General features: G+C 40.7%; 1 long non-coding RNA gene across 1 annotated transcript; it reads left to right on the top strand.

Moving 5' to 3' along the window:
* The first annotated feature begins 177 nt into the window (after positions 1-177).
* LOC107218235 lies at positions 178-26,160 on the top strand. The gene is made up of 3 exons (XR_006902908.1): positions 178-677; positions 6,595-7,424; positions 21,807-26,160. It is a non-coding gene; the product is annotated as an uncharacterized LOC107218235 (long non-coding RNA).
* The last annotated feature ends 233 nt before the right edge of the window (positions 26,161-26,393 follow it).

Here is a 26,393-nt window from a genome sequence, read left to right as displayed (position 1 = left end):
GTGGGAAAAGCAACGGTCCAACCCACCCGCCACTGTTGAAAAATTTTCTTCCGTCTTCCCAGCTGACTAAACCGTGTTTGGCACGCTTGCGTCGAATGCGAGAAGGACGCCGACAACCGGCACGAAGCCGGGGGGTGGCAGAGCAGCGAGCCAGCTATAAGTGGCGAGAGCGCCGCTCCGCCTCCGCAGTGAGCGTCGCGACGCCTGACGAGTGCCGTTAGCCGCGATCGCACGATCTTCGATCCCGGGCACGAGGCCTAGAAAATCGGAACGCGCGTGCTGCCCGAAGCGCAGAGATCATCCGTACGAGTGCCGGGGTGAAAGAAATTCGGCGATACAAATTCGTCCGTATAATTTCAATCTCGTGATTTTAAAATACGGACAACGCTCTGCGCGTTCTCGATCGCTCAGAGAATTGCTGTCGTAATTGTTATCGCTGTTGTTGTTGTTATTATTATTATTATTGTCGTTTTAACGAGTAATCGAGATTGTGTTTGATAATATACATACGTAGTTCTGGGTATATACGATTATAAACGTATGAAAACGAAAGAAGAAGAAGAAAGAAGACAAGAAAATAACGAATGTTTCGATACTCGCGCCAAAATTGAGGTGGTGATCCGTTTTCGATACAAGAACTGCTCGCTGATCGACGAACTGCCAGAGTTTCGAAAAAGGTTAGTATGTGTCGGTAATATATTTATCAGCGGATTTTTCATTCGTATTTGAATTGATCCGCGCACGTGCAACGGATGTGTAAGGCGTATGTATGCAGACAAGTGTGTACTTAGCGGCGCTGCATTGCACGCGCGGGGATTCAAGAGTCCTTGCATAGTCGACGGTCTATGACTCGGTGTCGAGTCAACTTCGGGCTAATGAACGTTCACGCTAATTAGCTTCACTTGTGGCTGCAGGCCGACTCGATTATGCAGTCCCTGGAAAACACGTGGCGAATTATCTCTGATCGATATTACAGCCGAGATAATCTCGTCACGTCGCGATTTCGGATTCTGATTGTTTAAAAAGGAAGACGGGCACAGAGTGATTATGAAATACATGAAAGGAAACGAATGGCCATGGTTTTTTTATTTTTTTTTTTTTTTATTTTTTTTATTATCGTGCTTCTTACGCCGATTGCGCGGAAATTATTCAAATCCTTTTTCCTTTCCCTTTGGGTATAATTCAGATAGTACAGAATGAACGGTCGTACCGGAATCGTATCGTTTCGGGTTCGCGTACAGAAATTGAATTTAATTTCAGTGTGTTTTTAAAGCGGGCTTTTCTCCAGTTACGGATTCTCTTTCTTTACGAATCCGTCGAGGTAGACATTATAATCTGTCACGCATCAATCGCGGCACTCGGAAATATTTCCCTCGCGATTTGAATATTCAGCCGAGACTCGGTTACGGATCTTATATCCTTGATCACTACCGTAAGAAGGAACAAAGCTGCCGTGATGAGTATTGTACACGTACCTATATATCCGGAGCTTGAATTTACGTGGTTTTCAGAAATATTCGGTCGAGAGAATTTTCCCAATGGTTCAAGTCCGCAAGAGTACACTTGAAATGATTCCCATTCTTTTTATTGATTAACAAATACGTTTGCGATAATTCGAATTACCAAAGAAATGTCTCTGAGCACAAAAATAAAATAGTAGGGATGCGGGCTTATCCAAACGTCATCAATTTCTCATCATTGTTCCAAGGGTTCAAAAAGTTAGTGAAATAATACGCCGAATGGAAAAACACCGTGAATTATTTCAAACCGCATAGGACGAAAGCTCGCAGCGTTAAGCACTCCATTATTCAGGACACAGTCAGTAATAGAATTAGGTAACAGCTTCGGGTTTCGGTATTCCCTGGAATTTATCGTATCGATTATAACCACGTGCATATCATACCCAAAGTACACTACCTGTATCGCGATTATAATTTCACCGATTTTCCCTCTCCAATTTCGACTGAACGAAGCTGCACGCGTGCTTGCGGCATGAGGGGGGGGGGGGGGGGGGGGGGGATTGACGCGCGGCGCGAAGCGTTATTGAAACAATTTAGCGACACGATAATATTTTTAAAACGATTTTCGGTCCATCGCCACGCGGTCTGGGCTAGGTGCTTATCGTGCTTTACATCGTCATCCTGCTGCTGTCAGCCGACAGCTGCCGGCATTTTAAATTTCAACATTTCTTCGCCTCTTGCAGTTGCTGTCCGCTGTTTCCTTGTCGCGAATATTGCCGACAGCGCGGAATCATCACCGTTTCACTCCTTCACAGATATCGAATAACTTCGCTGAATTTCACAATTTTACTCGCATGCCTCTAAAAACTGGGGTTCAAAATCAGATTAACCGTGCTTTTTTTCCTTTCAGTGAAAATGTACTTTTATTCGAAATTGATCTTGCTCTAAGAACGAAAGTAAAAAAGCGGGTCATGATTTCGCGGAAAAATAATATTGGCAGTATAAACTTTCGGTCCGTTTGTTTTATGGGAATTAAATCTTGGCACAGAGCCCGTTGTTTTTCTTCTCTCTTATTCGGTTTCTCTCTCTCTCCCTCCCTTTCTCAATATCTCTCAGGCATTATTTCAATAAGGAAGAAATCAGCTCGGATCATCGGAGTGAGAGTGAGGAAGGGTGAAAAGGGGAGAAGAGTGCTCGACGATAGCGCGTGCTCAACACGTGTTCCTCTTATCACGTTCATACTCGACCAGGAAACTCCGCAGGGGTTGAACCGCCGGTGCTTTCGTCCCGTTTCACTGATTTATTTCTTTGCTCAATAATTCTCCGTTATTTTGTCTACAAACGCGATCGCCCCGGCCGTACACGTGTTCGGGGTAACTTTGATCCATCGCCCCTCGCCCGAAATCAGCCCTTCCGCTGTTCGTTATCGCTGCTATTATTACCCTTATCACAATCTACCGTCCAATCAGAAATTTGCAAATATAGATGAAAAAACGTAACGCTGCACGTTACTGCGCGTGGTTATAGAGGTGAGTTGACGTTATTTTTTCACATTGAACAGAATGATTCAGCGTTACGTAGGAAATAGAATTAAAATTTCGCTTCTATTTTATTCTGCCGGTGCTGAATTCTCGGACAATTCACTCGTCGTCCTCTTTGTGGAAATTTTTTCGTACAAACGACGATTCCAATCGTCGATGGAATTGAATGTAAATTTTAGAAACCGTCGAACTTCTTCCCGTCCTCCTCTTCCTCTTTTTCCACCTACAACAAACAACCACCTACAGTCAATTCCGTTCTAATATTACCAAATTCAAAGTAGCACCGGAAATATTCGATCGAACGACAGCCCGAGATGGCAACGCGATTTCGTTCACTTCTTGGATTGAAATACAAAGAACAACCCGCGTCGACGGAGGAACTTGTTCTGCACTTCGTTGCGCGCTCGCGGATTCTTTTTTGCGAAGAAAAATTGGTAATAAACAGCTCTCGCGCTAGTACGATGCGATGTTGAAAGAAAATGTTGAAAGGCTTTTGCGAGTATGCTCAGTATTTATAGACGACTTTGACAACGAGGGGGGAAAGTTGTAGCTATTCGTAACGGTGAATATTTCATAAAGGAAAACCATCCTTTAGCCTGAGGAGAAAAATTCTTTGTTGGAAATCAATTTTCATATTTCCAAAAGCTCGGCTCAGCTTATTCACAATCGTTTATTGATGATTGTCACTTAGCATTGAACACATATTTTTTTTCTTCACCAGACTGGCTCGATCGTCAAATCCTGTTACCGATTCGATCACTGAAACAAAACATAAGATTGAAAGAATAAGCTGAATGCACGAAAACTGAGAAAACCGTCAATCGTATAATCATCATCACTAATATTATTTCGCGAATCTGAACAGATGACATTGTGACCGGCTACCTGAAAAAACTCATTGTCTATTTTGATTCTAAATTGTTTTAATTCATTCCATCTTCCAGCTAAAACAGACTTTTCCTCTATATTCTTTGGTAAATTTGACGTAAAAGTTTGTAAAGAGAATTATTCGCGAGGAAAATTCTCACGCTGGCAGATCTCGCCTAGCTTGGCATGATTAATATTTTTCTAGTGTTAAATAATGCAAAGGAGAAGTTGGAAGATAAGATACAAGGTGTCGACTTTTTATTTCACTGTGCAGTACGGCGGATGGATCAATTCTTACGCTTCGCCAAGTCGATATTTCCATTCAAAAATTGAAAATCAAATGGATTGTTCAGTGATCCGTTTGAACGCGGACCTTTTCTCAGCTATTGAGGCTTTCCTCAAAAGCTTTTCACCGTTCGTTCGAGACTCTTGACACATCCAGCACTGTATTATCAATGCATTTTAAATTTTTTAGGTCGACAGGTTTCTTTCAGGTTAATTCTGTTACATTGTTCCGAAAAATATTAAATACCTAGCTATCCTTAATTATTTCTTCGCCAAAGACAGCGAAAAAAATAATTTACACAATTTCGAAGCTGTGATCCAAGGATTATGATATAAATTACAAGTGTCTATTTTCATGCAAACTAAGGATACGGAAAAATCGAAAGAATCCAACCGATCTGTAGCTGCGAATATTTCTTTCGCTGCAACTCAATTGTATACGCGAAGACGAACCTTTTGTAAAATATACATGATAAAGTAACTATACCGATGAATGAAAAATAGATGAACAAAGTAGCGGAAAGAGAACCCTGCGAATATATCCCGGTAAATTATACATCGCGAATCGTTCCGCGCCCTCCCCTTTTATCTCCCCTTCAAAGGGAGAAAATAAGAGAGTTCCACCGGGTGAAATTTTACGGGTAAAGGTGAGAGGCGCATAGCTTATAAGGGAGGATATCACCGAGGCTGGAAGACTCCTCCGACAGCCAAGTGGCTGCTTATTGCTTCAAGGAACTAATTAGTGAGAGAGAGTGACAGGACGAGTCTTTGCTCGCTTAGTTAGCAAGCCGCGATGGCGTAACCCGATCCTTGAACCAACTTCTACCGTATTCACCTTTTATTCACGCAGTTAATTAATATCGTATCAAAGAGAAACATTGTAGCGATCCGCGTACTTCAGCGTTTTTGTTTAGCATCATCATCATCATCATCATCATCATCGTCGTCGTCGTCGGCATACGATGGGTGATTTGAATCAACCTCTCGGAGTTGAGATTAGATATACGAAAATTGTATAGCCGGCGGATGCTTTTCGTGAAAATTTTAGAGGGAAAAACGAGGGGTACCTACTTTTAAGAAGGGTTAAACTTTTTACCAACGCAGCGTAAATACTGAATGCCTGGATGTATAATGTGTACGCATTTCTAACCGTAACGTACGAGCTTTGAGCTGGTGATAAAGTTTTCTTTTTTTTTTTGTTCCTTATTCTTTTTCTTTACAAGTTCTTCAGATGCTGGCCATGTCGATAAATCACGTCGTAAATCACTCCGAAACGCGACTTTTGGCTAAGCCAAGGTGACCCTCGCGGCTTTCCTTGTTTATTTATTCATCGTGGCAGTTTAGGACTGCCGAAAGTCTTGGGGGCGTAATCTTGGCAGGAACTTTGTCACGAGAATAATCGATCGGATACTTTATACATGGTATCTTATAGGTGTGTGCACAGCATTCGAAATTGGAAAGTATTTCTAAAGTGAGAAACGTGCGGAGACGGCGAATTTACCATTTTCATAAATTATCGCTCATTTCGTACATTGCTAAACATTAAAATACAACTTTGAGCATCGGAGATCCGAAAATTTATCCATTCTCGCCGTTTCTTCGAATAGGATTATTGCCACCTTCGGAGACTTGACAAAATTGAAAATAAATGAAAAACGAATAGTGAAAAACTTTTGATTGATAAACTTAATTCGATGATTTTTTCCACACGGTAATAACGGTTTTTGTTCGCGTTTAGTTCAGCGTTATCTCCTTCCGATACTGTGATGTAAAAAACAACACAAAACAAAGAGAGAAAAAAAAAAAAAAAGAAAAAAGAGGAACAGGAAAATGGAAACTGTCTAATTAGTCTGAAGCTTTTGAGGGTGAACAAGGCGCAGGATAAAGTTGTTACGTCCTTTTATTTTCGTTCCCAGACAAAATACGGGCCCCGTCCGGTCAGAATTAAAGCCCTCGGGTCTTTGATAACATAATAGGGGATCTGGCGTAAAAAGCGTAAGGGTACATCGCCGTGATGATAATTAGATTGGATCAGAAATTTTCCAAAGAAATCCTCAAGGGACAATCGAACTTTTCACGTGCGTTCCATTATATACGTGTATATGAGGCAGTTTCAGAGCATAATGGAGAATTCCCGCGACAATGGAGTCTAGAAATTTTTTTTCACCCCGCTCTCTTTCCCTACTTTTTTTTCCATCTACGTGTGCCGATTCGCGGCGCCGATATTCCTAGGCAAAACTCTTTTGTCGCGTTGCACGGCGAGTGGGAGGGAGTTTGTCATTGTATCGGTCTGCTTGTCGCGAATAATTGACTTCGGCCTCAAAGGATGTCTTATATCGTCCTTTCAGCGTTAGTATGAATTACAGGCGAGTCGGAGGCGCGGTCTGCGGCCTTTTCGTCGTGTAACTTACATTTGACGGATTTCTTCTTTTTCTTTTCAGAAGCTGAGCGTTCCCGATGGCCAAGTTTTTCCAAACTATCAGCTGGCTCGTCATCGTAAAGAGTCTTGAAGATATACGGGAACGCCGTTAACGTCATACCGACTATAAAATTTATCCGATGCAGGATAAGGAGCTGACGCAAACGTATCGGCTGAAAAACCTCGCCGGGAATCCGGTGCTGCAATCCTTAACGACAGACCCATCGAACCGGTGCTGATTCCGCACCTCGACGATCAGCGGAAATACGACGTCGCTACTTCAAAAATGGACGGATGTGGCGCGTCGAGCTGCCGCTGCGGGCTGCTTCCGGTTCTGCGGGGAAGAAGCTTGGATCGAATCTCCGCAAGCGCTGATTAATCAGCGTCCTTTCCTCTCGTTCCTCCGAAATACGGCGAATCGGAATCGGTGGATTTTAACGGACAATGCAAAGCCCGGAATTAACAGAGAAAAAGTTTTTCAGGGTAAAACCTTTCCTTGTCACCGAACGGGCGGAGTAATCGCTGTGATATATGGCTCTTCCATTCCTGCCGGTTAACGAGTCCCGCAAAGAATGATGCCGAGGCGATTCACAATCGTGTGAATGAACACATCTGGCCGAATCGAACGACGACTTTTCCTACTTCAGGTGAACACTGGCTTCGCACCACCCGGACGATACTTTCGACTTTTTTTTCCTTCTTCCAAGATGAATTACGAAGACGATATACGAGGAGGGCGGAGTGTGAATGCGAGGGAAAGATGAAGAATCGAGGGGATCAGGCTGCGGTTGACTCTCTCGTCGGTGCCTGCAAGTGATTTTCACAAACGGCGAAAACGTTCTCCGGTTGGTGGTGTGTATTTTCTCTTTTTTTTTTATATTTTTTCTTTTTTTCTCTTCTCTTTTCCTCCCTCCTCTGACTGAAATCCAATCGAACTGCGAATCGAGGCGTTTCCATGGACCACGTGCACGTCAGGACGAGGCCGACGTCCAAGAGTAATCCTTCGAAAATGGCCTGCGAAAAAGCGGCGAGGAGGCTCAGGACTCTGCTCTTCAAGGCCTCGAGACTCGGCGTCTCGACCGGCGATGTAGCCGGACTTCCTTCGGCGAGGAAAATCGTCCCCCAGCGGGATCACGGGTGGAAAATTGCCGTATTTCTCATACTGATGTTCGGCGGCGGGGTGATAGTCGCCCTCGTATGCACGGCGAGGCGGGGATGCTCGCGGATCGAAGATATCGTGAGTAAATCAATCGATATCGATGTATATGTATGTATAACTCTTAGAAATCATACCGCGGCCCGTTGATGGCTGAGAAATTTGGTGCTGAACTTGATTCTTAGCCAATACAGAATTTATCAACTCGATTCGTATCGATAGTCGGCAATAATGCGGACTAATGCGTTTTATAGAGATGAACACAAATTGATATTCTTTTAATTTGGTTGATGAGTTGTAGAAAATGTCCCAAATATCACGATTTGGAAGAATGACACATCCAAATGTATTCGTAGGAAAATTTTTATCGCTCATGCCTCAGGTCAACAGTTAGCCTGCAATCTCGCAATCGTCGAGAGGTTATGGTAAAAACCGGTTACTTGTTTCTTTCCAAAAAATGCTGTGGAACGTATTTTTTATATATTTGTTTTTTTTTTTCCTGAAAATTATTGCTGCCTAACCACAGATTAAACCTGTATTTCTGTCGTGTACGAAATTTATTCTACGTTGTGTTTCTTGCGAGATAAGATTCGCGGCAAAATACTTGCGGGAAATCTTGCGAAATATTGTGTACGCAAGGAGGAAAAAAGAGAAGAGGGACATTATTGACGGATCTCGAATATGGAAATTGGGGAAAGCTTGAAAAAAGAAGGAAGGATATTCTCGCTTTCTTCTCTTTGTCCTTCCCCCCCCAGTCCCTTTCCGATTTTTTTTTTTTCTTTTCCTTTCATTCCGTTAAAAAAGGTTGAACAAAACTAATTCCGAACGATATGCTTTTTAGTGCGAACGTTTTGTACCAAGCGGAAGGTAACACAAGGAGAAGGATATCGCGATTCAGGAAATCCGTGCCATTTTTACAGGGTAAACAAAGGGGAGTCCCTTTTCACTCTCGTTCGCGCCTCTTCTTCGTCTTCTTGGTCTTCTTTTTCTTCTTCATCCTTTTTTCTCGACCGACTCTCTTAATATTCATTTCTTTGACGGGATCGGGAGAACGGCTGAACTGAAACACTTCTTTTCACAGTAGCTGCAAATTGTTTGAAAATCTTCCAGCTCGAATCTTCCGTCTTCCCCCTTTCTCTGCTCCATCCCTCCCTTACTTGCCCGCTGCAAATACCGACTTCCTCGCTTCTGTTTGCGTCTCTAGAATTAAATTACGAGATTCTAAATGGACAGCTGCCGTGCCATTGTGTCCCGTATATAAGGTACGTCCCTTTTCGTTCTTATCACATTTAAATGTTAATTTGTTATTTGAATTTTTGTTTTCTTCTAATCTTCGTTTTTTCATTATCCTTCCGGGGCGAAGAGTATAATTTTGCTTATCGACGTTCGTAACCGTGGCTGCGACGCGCAAACTGACCCAAACTTATCGGACATTCGCGCATACCTTTGAGAGATTCAAAAGTTTGATAGGAAAGGAAATCTCTTTCAGTCTTCCGTTCGGAGTAGACGATTTTTGAAGAATACTTACGGTCGATGAAAAATTTGGTGGGATTTATTTTTGCACGACAGAAAGTGGGCTTGATTTAACGTGAAACTTTCTTTCCGCCTCCAATTTTAATATCTCGAAACGGAACCGGATGTGCGGCGGCTAATAAGGTGTTTGGGTGATTTTTCAAATCTGAAATACCCAATTTCTCACCGTTGAGTCGCAAACTGATCCCGGAGAAGAAGCGCTGGGGTGGCGAATTTGCGGAACGCCGTCGATACTTAATTGAATCAGAACGAGTTTGCTCACTTGGTGGTTTTCGAGGGAGGAAACTTTGATCGCCGTAGGATTTTCTCCCTAACGTTATTTCAGCCACGGCATCGAGCGGGTGGAATTACAGATCAAGAGCTTCTAAACAATTACGCCTCGTGTTCTGCCGCCCCTGGAGGCGGGGGTGGGAAGGAAAATTGGGGCTTGCGGGTTGAGGTTCGGTCGAAGGCTCGCCAACCGGAAGCTGGGAGGTGCGCCCGGACAAACCGTGTGTAACACATTTATCTACGACTATGCCGCGATCCACGCTCTACGTCCGTATATAGCTACAATATGCGCAAAACTGGGCGCGTTACTTTGCTCGTCTATTGGGCCGAAGATATTCGACCCTGGGATTCCAGCAAAATGAAATGTAAACGATGTTGGACAAACATGGGACCCGTTCTTGCGTCAAACACGATATTCCGACGGTCGGGCTTACACGGCCGCCTAAACAAACAAACAAACAAACAAACAAACAGACAAACAGAAAAAAACTAATTTTGTTCACGGCGAATGGTGAACAAACTCATTGGGGAATTTCGAGCGAAAAACTGCAACGTTAATTTCATGCTCATGTTACCGCATATTTCAGTTCACGTTCCACCGTTTTGAAATGTTGTTATATTCTACATTGAAAACCGAGGGAGTGAGATTTGTTTGTCTCGGTTCTTTCGCACCCAGTTTGTCCTTTTTTCATTCGCTCTCCATTTTCATGAAAACAAAGAGCAGTCGGCCTCCGGTTCATTGGTAATTTTCGACTTGCCCGGGGGTAATTTGCTGATAAATTGGATGGCTTGTACCTACGTTGTTTAGAATTTGAACCGTTTTCGAGAGCTGCGTACACGCGTGTCGTGAAATTTGTGGAGGAAACGAATATCCCGGTGAGCGGGTAATGAAAAAATACACGAGGAACGAGAGACGGTCGTGAAAAAATTACATCAAACTTTTTCGTCAAACAATTTCCAATATTTTATTAAAATAATTTCTTTGACTTTCATCGCTGCACGGTAATTTTATTCTTCAAGCATTTCTTTTTATATATTCTCTTCTTTTTCCGAGAAGAACATCCGATTCCAAGCAAGTAAAAGAGGTTTTCACTCGTACTTTTTCTACTTCGTATCAATGAATTGAGAAGTCTTGTAAAATTAGCGATTCGATGGAAACGACGCTCGACGTCGCGATTTTCTCTCTTTCCGAACCGCCTGTCGCCCAAGCGAATCACAATTGCGTTACTTAATTATACGACGGGCTGCGAAATTGAACTTCTCTCTCTCCCTTTCAAAGTTTCGCATATATATACAATTACACATATATACACACGTGCAGCTAAAACAATTTTGCAACTCTTCCTCTACAACTTTGCTCGTAGTAATTGGTTGCATTTATACCTATAGCTTGTATAACGGACATACGTACATAGTTTCAACTGTAATTACAGTTTATGCATAGTGGTTACAGCTTCGAAACCGGAATATAGATTATTAATTTCCTGTCGATTATACGTATATCTATAATCTTCCTTGTGGATATCTGATCGTCGGTTCTAATTAGTTTCGCGACTCCTACTTTTTGCCGTACCGATCCGATCGCTGCAGCATCCTCGATAACCAGCCAGGTATCGACTGACGGAAAGCTGCTATTCGTTCCCTGGCCACGAACTTTCCACGAGCGTTGATTTAGATTTTTAACATCAATTTTTCAAAGCTAATAAACTCACCACTGTAGTACCTTACGAACGCAATTCGGACAGGAATTTTCGTTCCTTTTTAAATTGTTTACACAACCTTTCCGGAAGTAGAAATCTTAGGCGAACAGGCGTGCGACGTGCTTCCGGGTCTCTTCTTTCTTACCCACTTCGTGGCCAATATTGCAAGGCGGTTGAGGGACTGACAACGAGGGTGAGTCGACGCGCGGAGGGCTCGAAGCTCGACGGATGACGTTGCCGAGGTAAACTGTGCTCTTCCTGCACGTAGGTACCGTGGATCATGTGCTCCCGAAACATGCAGACTAGCATAAAGCTCGGGAGTGATAACCCGCGCACGTGTTTCGCTTGACGATGCGACACTGAGCAGAGCTTGCGGGTGTGGATATAAGCATGATGTCCACACTGCTACATCAGCCAGGCGACACACTAGCGCAGACTTACGTGTACCCTGATCTGTTGGGTTACGTAGCTGCGACGTGCGAGGACGAGGAGGACGAGGATGAGGAGGAGGAGGAGGAGGAGGCTGATAACAGGTTATATATCGATCTCCGCTCTTTGTTTCGCCCCCGTTCTCATCCCATATATCGACGGTTTTATAACCTTCGCCAATAGAGATTCCCATTCGAGTGCGGATCAAGAACGCAATCTTGCAGGAGTAGAGAAAGAAGGCCGAAAAGGAGAGAACAGACGTACGCGATCGTAACGACTCGAACCATGTCAAAAAAAAAAAAATTCTTTTTATTTTTATTTTGCGTGTTTTTTCTTTCTTTTTCTTACATCGTGATTCGGTGAGAACGTTTTCAATTTCCATACACGAGGAATAATCGATTCGTCATTCGCACAACATACGAGACATCAATCTTACGTTACATGTATTCGTAAATATTCGGGGTAGAAATTTTAGGGGTGAAGAAAAATGTCGTCATTTGAGTAGAATTATTGGCGTGAATTCGCCAGATTTCATACTGAATATTTATAAAGCTCAAGTCAATGGGAGTAAAGAAAGAAAATAGGAAAGAAGGAGCGAAGCGTTGAAAGTTTGATCAGAAATATGATTTATTTTAAACGAGTCAAATTCAATTTTTGCCAATATATGTTGAAGAAGTCCAGAAATATTGACGGATATTTTCTTTCTATTTTGTCAATGAAAATTCATCACATTCACATTTATGTCAGGCGCACGTATGAAACAAGTAATAATACGTATAATATTAGACGAATAAAAAACCTCTTGAAAAATGATAATCCATTTAATACATGTAAATGGGAAAATTATTATTATTTCTAGAGAACAGAATTTACTAAAGTTTCAGACAAATTATCATCATTATTATTATCATGCGGAAACTCGGCGTAGCTGCGGTACAATAGAAAATTTTCCACCCTTGCGATACCGCTGAAACATTCATGTAACGTGTCTATGAATAATTTATGTATGTAACTATAAACAGCGTACAATCGAACAGAATCTTGATTAAACAAGATAAAGCGCAGCCTTAATTCTGGAATTAAAATAATCTATGAATACAATCATTTCGATGTAGCGTAAATTTAATCTCGATCTCTCGTCACTTTTATTCATTTTCCCTTTCCTCGCTTCCTTATTGCGTTACGTATACCATGTTTAGCCAGAAGTCGGTCAGCGGAAGGAACACGTCAATTAACGATCGACTTTCCGTACACTTGAGAACGACGGCAAGTTCTCTCGATCAACGCGAAGAGGTCCTCAATATTTCACGGAACGAACGAAAAAGGAAAGAAAAAAAAAAAAAATCAGCGGTTCTCCGGAGGGCCGGGAAAAAGATCAACTTTACTATTGACCGAACGTACAGAGTGACGCGAATCGTTTCTACGTCTGCATCGCGAATATGGCTCTATACGTTAAACTTGAAATCTCCACTGTTGCAAAATCATTTCACTCAAGGGTCAATCCTCATTTTCGATCTAAATATATACGGCACAGATTTTGCCGTTAAAATCTAGGGTGTTGATCCTTTACGGTTTACCTACGTCCTATTTAAGTACCGTGTCATTTTCACCCGAATAATTCTCGCTGGTACGGTCAATATTTTCGACCCTCCAATCCCGGTTCCGGATTCTCTTTACTCACATTTCAAAGCTTAACTTCAATTATACGGGATCGTCGATTTTCCTACGATGCCTATTTTCACCGCATCGTCCGTGGTGATCTCATCCGATCTCATCTCGTCATTTTGTTGTCTATTGCAGCAACGCCGGGGTGCTTCGGAGCATTGGCGATATATCGCTCCGGTTTACGCCGGCTCTGCCACCAGGTCATGTCTCTATCGCGTGTATGCTTCGGCACCCCGTAGCTTAACGTTATTACGGAACAGTGAACGCAGCCGGAACATGACACGGTAGATCAGATTTTTTTTATCTCCGTCCTCCTACGTCCTCCAGAGCTGGAACGTTAAGCCCGACCACGTCGATAGAATCCTGCCGACTCGCAGGACGATGCATATGTTGCACTCGGGAAACTCGGCGAAATGCGGATAATCATTCGTTTGTCCGTTTTACGAATCATCTTTAAACGCCGACGCGACAGTTTCACGTGCATTATATATACGCGCATATATTTCACTCTTCATTAGGGTGGATCATTTTTTAAACTTCTGTTTCTTTCAAGGTGCCATTCGAAAAAGTTGCGACATATGCGACGAAAAAAAATTGGACGAGGTAGAAAACTATTTGGAGGTCGCTACCGATTATTGTAATATTTTTTATTTATTTTTACGTGCACACCTTACGTACTTATATATATATATATATATATATTAGTTTATTGTTTTTTTTGTATCGTGGTCCAATTAATCGTTGAACAATCAAGAGCAAACTGTGCCTAACAATCTCGCAGTTGGCTGGTCTCGTCTTTTATGCGAAAGATTAATCGTCTCGGAGAAATTTGGATAACAGTTTTTGTTACCGAAGTAGGAGTATCGCATCAGCTTAATGCCCCCATTTCGTTTTCAGTACTCATTTTTATAAACAATGATTAATTAGACCGCCATACGATAAAAATAAACTAAAATACATATGTATATGAGTCCGTAAGTTGTATATATACATAGAAAAAGGAATTAAAAAAATTACAACAATTGGTAGCGATATCTAAATATCTTCGTACTACCTCCAGGTTTTACAATTTTTATTTCAACATTTGTCACAAATTTTTCTAGTGGCACTATGAAAAGAAAAAAGTTAAGAAATGAAGCACCCTACTCTGCAGTGACACGTTACGATACATCGAGAAACATCGGACACGTAGATATTTTTTAGTGTTATAATTTGGCCGTTGATGAGGCTAAAAGCATCTCCACAGTTTACTCCCTCAGAAATAATTGGTGCAGCAAACCCCGAGGGTCGAATCACTGTACATATTATCATCTGTCGATAGTCAGTAACACGAAATTTTTTTTAACAAAGAATTTTACCTCCTTGTCGAGAAATCCTGAAGAATCGAATTTCGGAAGTAAATTTTAGGGGTGTGGTTTCTACCTGTCAAACGGCCGTATTTGCGCGTACAAAAGAACATGTGTCTGGTGTTTTTTTGACGCACTACAACGTATCGAAGACTGAAGAAAACCGGAGAGACACAATTCGAGTAATTTTCTTCGAACGAACATCGATGTTTTAGATCTCGGATTAATCGCCCTGCAGCTCAAGGATGCAGGATCTTGGTCGAGAGTTCGGATTTTCATTGCGGATGCGAGTACACGGTAAAAATCAGTCGCTCGGGGGCGAATCCTTGGTGATGACTTCCGTCATCCTTTGTTCCCAACGGTGATGTGCACCACGCGCGTATCTCGGCCCTCCCTCATCGCATTTCGCTGGGAGCAAGATTCTTACAATAACGTCCGTCCCCCGTTTCGTACACTCGTTGCTCTTTTCAGGCTTTGATCATTCCGCGGGAAAAAGCTACGTCTCATCCGTAAACGTGCACGCGTATCGCACCTATACATATATGCGTACGTATATAATGTACGTGCACTTGTATTTTACAATCTTTTACACATGGAAAAAAAAGCAGTAGAACCTAGTGTTTTTTTTTTTTTTTTTTTTTTTATCGTACACATGCAGTTACGGACTCGAGGGATTAACCGTTACGCAAGGAAGAATTTGCATAGAAAAATGAGAAACATTTATGGTACTGCAGGAATTCTGGAGTATTTATTTGACATTCGGATTTTTTCTTTTCTTTCTCTCTTGTTATTCCAGCTGCGGGGGAAACACTTGATAGCTTTCTTAAATATTCAGTCACTTTTTAACGACCATTTGTAATCTTTTTCGGGATTACACAGGCATTTCAGTTATTCTTTTTTTTTCTTTCTCCTTTCAACTATCGTAATTTTTGACGTGATGAAATAGTTTCTACTGAAAAACTGCCTAGAAAATAAGGAATTAGGTTTTTCGATTTTTATTTGATCGGGGAATCGTTGGAACATCGCTGCAACGTGCCGAAGAATTCAACGTCCTGGAATAAAAATGTTGAAATGTGAAACTCTTTCGCGTGTATCTGCAGCTGTACACGAGAGGAAAAAAAAAAGAAGAAAAATAGAAAATGTAAAAGTTTGCAGACGCAACGATTGTGTCGTGCTGCAGCAGAGCGAAGCGGAATCACGTGTTAAAAATCACACGCTTTACCCTACCTCGACATATTTTATCGCTCGTAAATCTTATCGTTAGTGCGAAAGTGCTTCATCACCTTTTATACCTTCGCGATATCGAAAATCTGACTGAGGTTGTTCAAATATTAATGGTATGGTGTAGGTATAGCACGTATACATACGTAAAATATAATGCACTTTCCTCATTCGGGTAACGAATATAACTGCTGACCACTTGCGTGCACGCGAATAAATATTGTACACGCTTATCGTATCGCAGGTACGCATCGCGTAATTATGCGCATATAGGGTGTACCGTTTTTTATTTTTTTTCTTACGTGAAAATGAAAGTTATTCCGTGATTTTTTTTTTCTGGCGCAACAGTTTAAAATCACTACCTTGCTGTGCATTTTAATATATTGTGCTTTATGTTACGTAATTATTTGTTTTTTTCTTCTTACATAGAATAATTTCAAAATCTGTCGAACAGTTTTTGTCTTGTTCGTGATTGGAACGTGAAAATAAATAGTTACTCGATGTATCGAATTTTTTTTTACTTTGGTTTGCTTATTCAAAGGGATGGGAAACTTGCTCTTACTTTACGAATACTGTAATGTCTAATCAATAATCTGCGTTAGATGAATCCCGATCGTCTTGTGACGAGGGTTACGAAAAACTTTAAGAGAAATATAATAATTTATAATAGTTGCGAAGCTTTTGCGATGCTGTTTTATTGAACAACCGCAGCTAACATCTCGTCATCCTAATCCAGACGCCACCGAAAGCTGAGTGTGACATATTTTATTATTCTTCAAGTGTTGTTTGTCTGGAAAATATATCCTATTTTCAATATATTACAGATAAGTGTTGATCGATTTTCCTACTGTCGAACATCAGGGGCTTATATAAACATAACATAGACATGTAAGGACTCTACAAGCTGTCACTGAGATCAAATATTTGAAATTGTCGAACGATACAGTTGTAAATGACAATAAGTTGGAATCTGATTTACCATTTTAGTTCTCGTGCTGAACGCAGGGCGAGGTTTTAGTCGCGAGAATGATTTAAACACCCACCCAACCTTTGCCGTGAATATACGTAGGCATGTGTAATATCTATGGAACGTATCGCTCGGTGATCCGGTATACCGAAGGCGTGATGAAACGCGATTGGGAGTCAGAAATATTCCGACGCCCAACGTCGCGACGCATCCGTGCATGAAAGCAGAGATATAAGCGAGGCTGATGGCGGATAGGCAAGCTACGTGACGCGGTGACACATAAACGGTGCTCGAAAAATTCCAATCTTTTATATCGTACGTTGCACTTGCAGTTCAGCGCGCCACTTTCATTTATACATGCAATATTACCACATTGCATTTATAACGGTCATAAATATAGTGATTTTTATCTCTCGCTTTGAAAACCGATTTCAATCGTACGCACGTGTCCGTTTATCGGGAGAAAAACGGGCCGGAAATTGGTACAATTAGATTGAAATTTTTGCAAAAGCTTGGTGGATTCGCGACATCAAAGCGTAATCTATTTCGTAACTTGTGGCAAGATTTACAAATCCGGTAACGAGTGTTAAAAAAACCGATAGTAAGAATTACAATAAGCTTTGGTAGATCTGCCACAATTGACGTAGATTTGACTAAAAAAAACAAATGCTATCCATGTATTCACCACACAGCTGCACAGATTTAAAATCTACGTTAAATATTTCTCTGTCCGGGAATTCAACTTTTTATACCCTCTGTTTAATGCGATTAGACGTTAAACACCTACCTGATTTCCCTAATCTCCTAACACCCGATAATAATCAAGACTGACTACCGTTGATTGTAAACAAGTGGCGAATACAACTGATTGCGAACATGACGGGAGGGCAACGAGCATCGAGTGCAGGTGCAGTTGATCCCTGCAGAAGATATATGCACGAGCTGTGGTTAGAAGGTGAGCTGAAACCGGCGACGAACTCTCGCCGCTTCCCGTTTACACGAGCACGATATCAATTTCGGCAATTAAATGCTGCCAATCTACAGCTAAGGCTAAACGCGTTATCTCCATCTCCCCCCCACGTCAAGGAGCGACCCCAAAAGCACCCCTTCGTCGTTTCAGCCCTGCAGCAGACGGCGACTCCGCCAACACGCCCCGCTATCAGCCACGGAAATCCTTGTTAAGGGTGAACAAGCACAGTTGGCACCCGCAGTCTCGTATCGCTCCTGATTGCGAGAGAACCTCACACGCTTCCGTATACATTGCTGTCTGTATATGTATAACTATGTATTTATACAAGGTCTGCTCTGCGCTCAAGACGCAAGCTAGCAGCACGCAAGTTTCGCTAAAAATTGCCAAGTTTCAATGATTTTATTAACGGATAGTCGTGCGTCGAGAATTTTTCTAATTAATTGTTTAAAAGTACAAAGCTAAAATATTTATACGAAAACGGATTCGCTTTGGAAAGACCAGTTGGGTAAGATCGCTTTGAAGTTAGTAAAAATCTGTTACATTCATTCGGTTTTGCTAATTTACTCGTGGCACATTTTATTCGGGAGAATATTTTGTACAAATTTACTGAAGCAGTCGATTTTTTCTTCTTTTTTTTTTTTATCACAGTCTAATATTTAATTTTACAACATTGCGTCGATATTGATCGTGATCAAGAAATTGCTGTATCGAACTGACTACCCAAGAAATTAAAGAAAATCCGTTTCAGTGACTTTGTAGGAAATCATACATTGATCAATGCACCGTTATTTATTTTTCACCCTAATATTACCCTATTTTTATTCCACCTTTCATTTTCGCATAATCGCAGTACTACGCAACTTTATTCGAATCATTTTTACAAACATTTGAAATCACTAACTCATGACCGTAATTGGTCCCCTGAAACGACGCTAAGGATAGAATCGATATTGTTTCCAGCCATCACTTTCCATGAGTATTTCAGTTGATGGCTGACTGCGATACTTTGTGAAACAGAATTTTTTAATACCTATCTTTCAGATTCTATAAGGGGTATACCGAGACCTTTTCAACTCGTGATTATTTGGGTGCGAGTATTGCGAGTGGCTTCGTGAGGTATTAAGGTGCATGAGGTTAGAGATTATAGAGAGAGAGCAGGGAGACACGCGAAGGAAACTCTGCTAGCTCTCTCCATATTATAAACCCCGGAAGGAAAAGAGCCGACAACTCGATTACTTACCTTAAATTCGTGACACGATTTTAAAGTTGTTGAACAAACTTTTCAACGTCATGTATACCTACGTAGATGTGTGTTATAATGTTCTTCAACGGTTATTTGATGCCCCAGAACTGCTGTTGTTCTTTTAGAATCACGGATATTAATTATATTAATACAGAAACTGCAGGGCAATTTCGGGTAAATGAAATATTGAGCTTGTTGAAAAGTTTCAAGATATCGTATAAGCAAGTGATCCCTGACAATGTTTATCATACCTTTTGCATATAATCTTGTACAAAATTTGTCTCTGTTAGACGTATTTTATACCCTGAAAATTATCTCCGGCGATTAAATGTAAATTAAATGAAATATCGATCGTTCAGCTTTGCGTATCATTTTCTCTAATTGTGTAGAGAAGTTTTTGGTTCAAAAACTGTAATCCGTACTCGTATTTCCGAACAAACATGCAAAGCTCTTCTGTGTCAGGTACCACCAGGCTTTATAAGCGACGCGCACTTGTTAACTCGATTATCGTCAATGTAATTAAATGTTTAATAACGAACTAACTTCTGCCAGCGAGCTTTTAGCACCCCTCAAGAACGTCGTGCAGTCCTTAGAAACGCTGGTAATAAATCGATATTTGATTGAAATTATTTATACTATAATTTTATACTTTCGGATCAATTCTGGTAACGTTGAATTTACTTGAAGCAGATTTGAAATATCGAAGGATTATTAATTTTTCGTACCGTACGTGATAAGACTTTGCGTTCAATCATACTCGCTCCCACAAAAACTTAAGATATTAATTTTACCGACTTTTGCAAGCACACTAAGTACTATTTTGGCACCGAACACCGTAAGAGCTGTACATAAATTCAGGTCACGTTTTTTCCGATTGCGCGATTCTTCGCAACGGCATTACATATATATATATATATATATGTTCAGTATGTAAATATATATTCAGTGTATTATGCAACTTTAATTGACGCAGGTGCAGAATGAATAATGAAAATCAAAATAAAACCGCTCTACTATCAGTATCAAAATTTAATTTTGCTTCGTTTTCTCATCCAATTTTTTATTGCGCAAAAATTACAACCGTGCGATGTCTCGCCCGATAATTCGGCTCGTTTCACTTCGGTTTATTTCAGGGTGAGTAAAAGCGATAAAAAATCTGATGGCCCACATCGCGAATGCATTATATTTACGTACACCTACCGTAAGGGTATGTACACCAGATCCCCTATCATGCTCACCTTGCGCATAAGCGTAGGTACCTATGTATCAACGGTATGTGCGTGCTGCGGCATTTACGGCGGCATTAATATTACGCTGGAGTTATGTAGGCTGAGGGGGTAGTTATAGACCGAGAGCTGATACTATCGGCAAAGGCGCCTCCAATCATTTCCCAATTAGCGGCTGATTGCGTACACTCGACCTCAAAAATCATCGATGCCTTCAGGCGCACGGCGATTAAATCGCGTCAATGTGCACGCTCGATTCGGTAATTTAAACCAGAAATTATCGAGGCTCCCTGATCTTCTCGCGAGTTTCCTGCAAACATGTTCGGATCAATTTTGGTCATCAATTTTTTGCATTGGCCGTTTCTCTGCTGCTGCTGCTGCTGCGGTATTAATAATTGTTTGAGGCGGGGGTGTAATTACGAATTTGAAAAGTTACGAAAGCGCGAAATTACGAATTTTTTGGTGGCGAAACTTGAAGTAAAGAAATCAAACGTCGACGAAACGTCAAAGTTTCGAACGGTACAAAACTCAACCCTCAAAATTCGGACAAGTTAAAGTTCGGAACGTGCGAAAATGAGAAAATTAAAAAATCTAAAATATGGAAATTCGGAATATGATCAAAGATTCTCAGTTCTGTGAGTTTCTGGCTTGGTGGAATTTCATCACGTTGATTTCACGGATATTCGATATTTGTTCGTAAGGAATTCTGGTAATTCTGATTTTTGTTTATTCTAATTTTTTACACCCACTCGTTGAGCAAACTATGCTGTGTGAGTATATTTTATTTTTCGGAATTTTGCTCTACCGTAACTTGAATTTTCGGAGTCCTGAATTTCGAAATCTTGTTGTTTCTTCAGAATTTTATTTTTTGTTCAAGTTTCGCCACCAAATAATTCGGAATCAGGCGCTTTCGGGAGTCTTCAAATTCAAATTCAAATTCCAATTGTTTCTCGTAGTTTTGCAAGCTGTTGTTTTGCCTTTCCTTTTTTCATTCCTGTCAACGAAGTTGCAGTGCCGAAAGCTCCGCTGCAACTGCTCATTCGGCCTGTACCTCTACCTACATACACCTCTAGTACTGCAGATAGGTAATTTCTGCTGATCGTATACGTGCCTCTCCAATTTTCCCACCATCCATTACACCGCGTTCACCTAATTACCGCGGTGGTGCGGATAGTAAAAGTAACGTGTTGTATTGTAATAAATAATATCGCGTCGACGTAATTACCGCAAAAATTATAGGCGTAACAATTACGTTATTGAATTTACCCACCGTTGAACGGTAATTGAAAAAAGCAAATGAAAAATATGAAAATACACGCCAGTTACGGAGTCTTCGGTATTACGTAAAATCATGTACAATGTTCTAGGCCAAGATTTTTTTTAACCATATGTTTAGCCAACTTTATAAAAAAAATTGAGGAATATCCGACATCTCGAAGGAAATTTCGATGCCATTTTCGCTTCATTTAATATCCTCATTCTAACACGTTGCTGTTTTTTGGTTTCAGAATCTGGCGACCTAGCCGGAGTCATCGGAATGTCGTTCGATGAGTTTTGGAATGGACTGGAATTGAAGCGTTCTCGAAGAATTTTGCCCGGCAGAGCGAGAATTATTCGTGCCGAAAGAATTAGAAACTCTCGACGGTCCAAGAAAAACGCGGTGGCCTTACGTCTTTGTCACGTTGTTTCTAATACCGTGGAGTAATCGAATCCTAACGATGCAGTTGCATCAATACGCATACAGTGACGTGAGACTATCGGAAAAACTGAATTCTCTAATGCGACGATTTTTCTAGGGCGACAATAAAAACTCACCGTGTAAAAAGATGCGATAAAATAGCACCATACGTACTTTACTCTTTCTGTAGGTAACGAACGAAGCTCTGTAATGGATTCGACGTATCCAACTATCGTCAATTGTATTCCAGCGATAACTGCAAGGAGCTTTGTCCGAAACGTTGATATGCACTGAGAACCAACATCTGACACGCGATAATATTGATGGGTGGGTGTATTTACGAGAACGAAGGAAATGCGCTTTGCATGTTCAGAGTTCTGAGAAAAGAACACTGCACTGTCTCTCGTCAAGCTTGGCATCGATATCCCCTAATGATTAATCATCCCCCATAGGTAGAAATACATTGCAATAAAAATCGCCCTGATACATTCATCCCAAGAAATCGAATGAATTCACCTACTGAACGAGAATAAAATGTAAGAAATAGAAATCGTCTCTCTTGGTATCGTCTTTCTTTTTCACGATCAATAATTACGTACATAATATGTAATAATGTAATCGCCGATGCGGCAATTCTCCCTCTTGGGGTAGTAAATGTGTGAAAACGTTGGCGAATATGGTATTTAACATTGTTCAATGTGACAGGAAATTTAATTTTATTGTCAGCTGCGAGCAATTTATGAGTTGCGAGTGATTGGCAATTATGAAATGTGGTACGATTTGAAAATTTATATCCAAAATAGCGAAGTCTTGCAGGAACACCGGGCAATTTAAATATCACTATCGCAATGAGGAGCGTCAGAATCTCTTTTGTTTTTATTAGTACTCGTAAAACACGTAATGAAATTAAACCATCGTTACAAAGATCAAAAATTTTATTTTCCCTGTTGAAAAAATTGATCGTTGTAAAGAAAATGGAGAAAAACAGAAACCGGACTTCGATCAAGTCCGGAATGTTTGCGGAAATCTTTGTGATCACGGCGATACTGCGGAAACGAAAAATAAAAATTTTTTTTTTTCTAAATTAGTGAACCGATCGTCTGATTCACGGGTTATTGTATCGTGCCGGTTGTCGAGTTGATCTGACGACGAAGCTGAATAACGCATGAAGTGTTATACCATGTGCAATTGAACAGTGAATAAAATAAACATATACATGTATAATATATGCCATAACTTTGTCTATTCATGTATAATTAGCGAGTAACTTTTTACATTATAATTGTTATACCGAACACATCATGTATATTGAAGTATCGAGGATATAATCTATATTCATATGTATTGGTATGTAGATTGAAGTTCGAAGAAAAGAGAGATTCAACTATGTATACATACATATTGTATGTATATGTATATTAAAGGGACAGAGGAGATGGTATCGTTTTGTAAATATGCTAAACACGCGACAAGCTGAATATTTATAATAACTTACACATGATACATTTATTACGTTCGTGAATTGATTATACCTACCGCATGACAAAATATACCGCATAGCTGCCGCAGTGACAGAGTTAAATACGCATTGCACAATAGTATCGTTAATACAAGTTTATATTGTCGTTGTGCAGAAAGGAGATATTACTTTGAATGTCGATTAATTCTAAGTTGAACAACGACCGTATAATCGCCGCAGGTATACGTATACAGCTGATCCATACATAAAGAATTGAGTCAAATAACTTGGATAAAATGAAACCCGTTGTTTTCGATTAATGATTGTTATTAGTCGCGGATCAATGAATAAATTTTCTAAATTGTATAAGAACGCGATGGAGAATAATTGATTGGTGAAAATAAAAATAAAAAACTTGTGCATCTGAGGGAAGATAAGGATAAGAAATTGAACAAGTATAAATAGACAAATAAATAGAGGAATAGATGATTAAAAAAAAAAAAAAAAGCGCGCAAGACAGGGTAGATATTAAATACATTATAGGGACCACCGCTGTGATCCAAGGACCGCACGGACGCAGACTGCGAGTATATTTCATGAATATTTCAGCGGCTAGCGTTAGCAATAAATACGAAGCTGCGGTATTATATTCCTGAGATAGCCCTCTGCCTACATGGTGCTATCCGTAGCCAGAGCCAGAGCCAGAGGCCGACGTCGACGTCGACGCGGAATACTAATTGACGCAACGACCGCAAACAGACCCACACAATATGTCCCGCTTTTACTGCTCCATGCATGACCCTCGGTATTTTTCATTAATTCAGCTGATATAATGCCTGCGCCGTTGTGGAAACTGCAGAGCAGATACGTACGAAAAATCGTTCTCTGTATCGCGAAATATCGTGGATGTATATATTTTTTTTTTTCCATCACCGTAAAGTTGCGGATGCATGATTTGATTTTTGACGAGTGCGGGAAGACGCGAAGATCAGCCAAGAATTTCGTTGCTCTTCGTTCAAAATGACAGAGAACGATCAGTTTTTTTTTGCCTGTAATTTGATTCAAATTCATCGAAATATATACAATATTTGCTCTTGCAATTATATTTATCTCGCAATGCTCTGCATTTTCGGACATTTTTTTTAAAACGATTCCGCAGTCTATCAGGACGGTAAAACTTGATCTGAAGGTAAAAGAGGACGTCCTTTTTTTAATTTGTTTTTTTTTTTTTTGTTCTATTTTTTATCTACCTCCCAACGACAATTAATCCGTAACGGATTTTATGCCGCGCGCGAGATTGTGTCTAAAAACTACAAGGCTCCATTGGATGTGATAAAATAAAAATAAAAGTGAAGATGTAAAGAGAGAAAGAGAAAGAGCGAGTGAGAGAGTAAAAAATAGAAAGAGAATAAAACAAACGATATGACGTTGAAAGCCTTTTACAAAATGGACAAAAGCGCGGGAGAAATTTGGTTCGTACGAATTATAATGCACTACTCTTCGTTGTGTCAATGTAACGTCTGATATAATTTTCTCAGGAAACAAAACGTAGTTTATTTTCAACTGCACGTTAATCGCTTGAAACACTTTGAATAAAATGAGAACGAAATGATATCTGTAATTGCGAACGAAATTTTCGTACGACAATTGAAGGGGAATTAAATTTTTTTCACAAATAGTAAACTGTCTGTGTCTTATATGTATTAAACTAATTTAACATTTCGAACGGTTAATTTTTACCCTATGAATTGAAAAAGCCATGAAAGAGGGAATCCGAAGCAGCGAAACTCAATTTTCGTTTCTTTGACGATTATACGTCTCGAATGCGGTAAATAATTTCAAGAGCCGTCAGGTAAATCCACTGCGAATGCGGCTGATATTCATACCTTACGAATGTGTGGGAGGAAAAGAAAGAACAAACGCCTTTGGTCGCCGAAGTTATTTTTTTACTTTACTTTTGTTCATTCTTATTCCTGCCAACTCCACAGATTTGGGAATCTGGATGGACGGCGAGTGCGACGGAAGCGTGGGAGTGGAGTAATTATAAAAATCCTCCCGAGACGCGGGGGTTGAAATTGATCCGACATCCGTGATCAGCCTGGGAAACTGAAACTTAAAAGATTGGAGTTCATCGCACCTGTAAATCCCGTTCATTAGTATCCCCGTAAAGCCAGCTACTCTAACGATAAGTCGCTTAGCGGGCGACTGAACCAGCGATATAAAAGAGAGCGAACGCGATCGGGCTAATTAATTAATCGCGAGATTATGCAAGATGCTCGGCGAAGCTCGTCGTTGTAATTTATCACTTTGCATGGATGTAATTACTCCCTCGTAATTACCCACGTTTCAAACCACGCGTGCAGGGTTTCGCACGACATTCCGTTTCGCGAACTGTCCGCGTACTTGCAGAGATATTGACTGAACAAATGCGATTCGCGTTGGGTGCGAAAGGGTCGATTCTAGCGGAATGACGCTAATAGCCGGGGCCTAAAATTGTCCACGTCGCGTCGAAGCGGCAACGACGAAAGCAGCGAATCGGAGTCCGAATTACCCGCGCGATAATTTGGAGGACTGAACGAACGGCGATGTTACACCGAAATATAACGGAATCGTTGTAACATCTAACTGCAATATCATCGCAGTCAGGTGAAATCTCTTGAGTGAGCTTATGTATCTTGTAAGCTATGATGGGAGTGAATCCTCGAATAAAACGAAAATTTCAACACCGAGCAGTTGTTCTTAACACGATCCCTTCAAGTTTCTTGATCCTTTTTCAGAGTAAATTCTGTCGTACGATAACCGAAATAACTGTAAATCGGGAATTTTTTCGTAAGTATGAAGGGTCAATCTTTTTTTCAGGAGCGAACCACTTCAAGGCTCTCCAATATTCCAGAGCATGGATATCGGATTGATTTCACGAGTGGCGTTACTGCGAGAAGATTCTGGTTTTAGAACTCG

Source organism: Neodiprion lecontei, chromosome 2, assembly GCF_021901455.1.
Source record: "Neodiprion lecontei isolate iyNeoLeco1 chromosome 2, iyNeoLeco1.1, whole genome shotgun sequence".
In the NCBI taxonomy this organism is placed as follows: Eukaryota; Metazoa; Arthropoda; class Insecta; order Hymenoptera; family Diprionidae; genus Neodiprion; species Neodiprion lecontei.
The sequence above is the reverse complement of the archived record's forward strand: the minus strand, read 5'-3'. Positions and strand labels throughout refer to the sequence as shown.